This window comes from Bison bison, unplaced genomic scaffold (genome assembly GCF_000754665.1).
Source record: "Bison bison bison isolate TAMUID 2011002044 unplaced genomic scaffold, Bison_UMD1.0 scf7180017864143, whole genome shotgun sequence".
Lineage (NCBI taxonomy): Eukaryota > Metazoa > Chordata > Mammalia > Artiodactyla > Bovidae > Bison > Bison bison.
In genome coordinates this window covers 6,559,005-6,561,332 of record NW_011494715.1, presented here as the reverse complement: position 1 = coordinate 6,561,332, position 2,328 = coordinate 6,559,005, and the positions used below count along the sequence as shown (strand labels likewise).

General features: G+C 42.1%; 1 pseudogene; it reads left to right on the top strand.

Annotated features, from left to right (window-relative positions):
• The first annotated feature begins 1,144 nt into the window (after positions 1-1,144).
• On the top strand, positions 1,145-1,477 carry LOC104988837 (annotated as a pseudogene).
• Positions 1,478-2,328: the final 851 nt, after the last annotated feature.

The window sequence follows — 2,328 nt, the reverse complement described above, 5'->3', positions numbered from 1 at the left end:
ACCAACACTGTAAAGGAATTATCCTTCAATGAAAAATAAATTTTTTTTAAAAGAGCTGCTTTTTAGCCCACATCCCTGGAAAAAGAACTCACACCCCCTTCCCAATGATTGGACTTTACACTAGTAAGAAATAAGCATCTATTTTTAAAAAAAGATGATGAGAAACTAGAAGCTGCGTATGCTGCACTTGCTGTTTAGTCGCTGAGGTGTGTCAAACTCTTTGCAACCCCATGGACTGTAGCCCACCAGGCTCCTCTGTCTATGGGATTTTCCTGGCAAGAATTCTGGAGTGGGTTGACGTTTCCTTCTCCAGGGCATCTTCCAGACCGAGGGATTGAACCCGCATCTCCCAAGCATTTCCGGCATTGCAGGCAGATTATTTACTGCTGAGCCACTTAAGGAAATCTATAAATGAATCCATATATATTTGCCTAAAAGGACACGCATAAGAAAGTTGATTGTATGGAATAGAAGGAAAAGTCCCCCCAAATGAAAAAAAGCCAATGCCCATCTGTAGAATGAATAAATTGTGTGATACTCAGACAATGTGACACCATATGGCACTTAAAAATGGAAGCACCAGAGCTACATCTATCAACCTTGAATAAATCCCAGAAACAGTTTTGAGCAAGAGAACCAAGAAGCAGTGGGACATTTACAACAAGATACCATTTATATAAACTTTTCAAATGGCCAAAACAACACTTTATAATTTTTATGAATACATAGCATATGTGGAAAATACATAAAAACATGAATGAAAATGATAAAGGCTAAATTCATGAGTATGATCCCCTCTGGGGAGAGAGGGAGGGAAAGGAAAAGATCCAAGAAGGATAGACAGCAGGCTTCCGTTTCATCTGTGATATGTACTTTCTTTTAGAGAATTCTTCAGCAAAGATAGCTTAATATTAAGATTTGATCAAGTGGATAATAGGCTTGTGGGTTTTCATTATATTCCTCTTTATTCATTGTTTGAAACAATACAGTTGCTCTTTGACTTGAGTGGGAAGAGGCAAGTTTATTTTTCCAAGTGGAGACAGTAAGATAGAGCAGTGAGGAAATCAGGAAATCTAGGTTGGAAGAACTAGGCCTGTAGGGAAGAGGGACAGAAATGGATACAGAGATGCCTCCCACCGGACCAGTGGATCTGCTTGCCACTTGTTCTGGACCTAGGACCTCGCTTTTCCTCCAAATGGACCTGAACTGCTCCTGCCCCACTGGCTGCTCCTGCAGCTGTGCTGGCTCCGGCACCCGCAAGACCTGCAGATGTCCCTCCTGCAAGAAGAGCTGCTGCTCCTGCTGCCCTGTGGGCTCTGCCACATGTGCCCAGGGCTGTGTCTGCAAAGGGGCCTCGGACAAGTGTAGCTGCTGCGCCTGATGTCGGGGAGAATCTGCCCTAGTTGTCAATAGAGCAACCATGACAAATTTATATACATTATTTTTTCATACAATCTGACCTGCTGCTACATTACCTTATTCTATGAGACATTTCTAGTAAAGTTGTTGACTTAAAAAAAAAAAAAGAAATGGATGCAAAATCTTTTCAGGACCTCCTCCAAGAAAGCTTTTCCTGCTTCCCAGGTAAAGAATCCACCTGCCAATGGAGGAGATGAAAGAGACCTGGGTTCAATCCCTGGATCAGGAAGATCCCCTGGAGAAGGAGATGGCAACCCACTCCAGTATTCTTGCCTGGAGAATCCCAAGAACAGAGGAGCCTGGTAGACTACAGTCCACCAGGTCACAAAGAGTCGGACACAACTGAGCATGCACACACCCATGATCCCACTTCCAGTTCTGGGCTCCTATAATGCCCTGCATATTCACCTATCATTACATTTAGCATAGTCCAAGGAAATGGTCTGTTATCAGTATTCCTAACATCATCCCATTATTTTATATTTGTAATACATATTTTTCAGATATTTATGTAGAGAGATATATAGATTATAGATCCAGCTGATACATAAAGATGGTTGTCTCAGAGTGGATAGGATCAGGTGATTTCTACATTACTATATACTTTGGTAAATACTTATGTATTTGGCTGCATCAGGTCTTAGATGCAGTGCACAGGCTTCTTTGTAGCTGAGGCTCACAGACTGAGTGGTTGTAGAACACGGGGTTAGTTACCCCATGGCATGTAGGATTTTAGTTCCCAGACCAGGGACTGAACCCTTGTCCCCTGTGTTGAAGGCAGATTCTTAACCCCTGGTCCACCAGGGAAGTCCCTATTATATACTTTCTAAAAATGTATTCATTTTCAACTGGAGGATAATTGCTTTACAACTTTGTGTTGGTTTCTGTGATACATCCATATGAATGAGC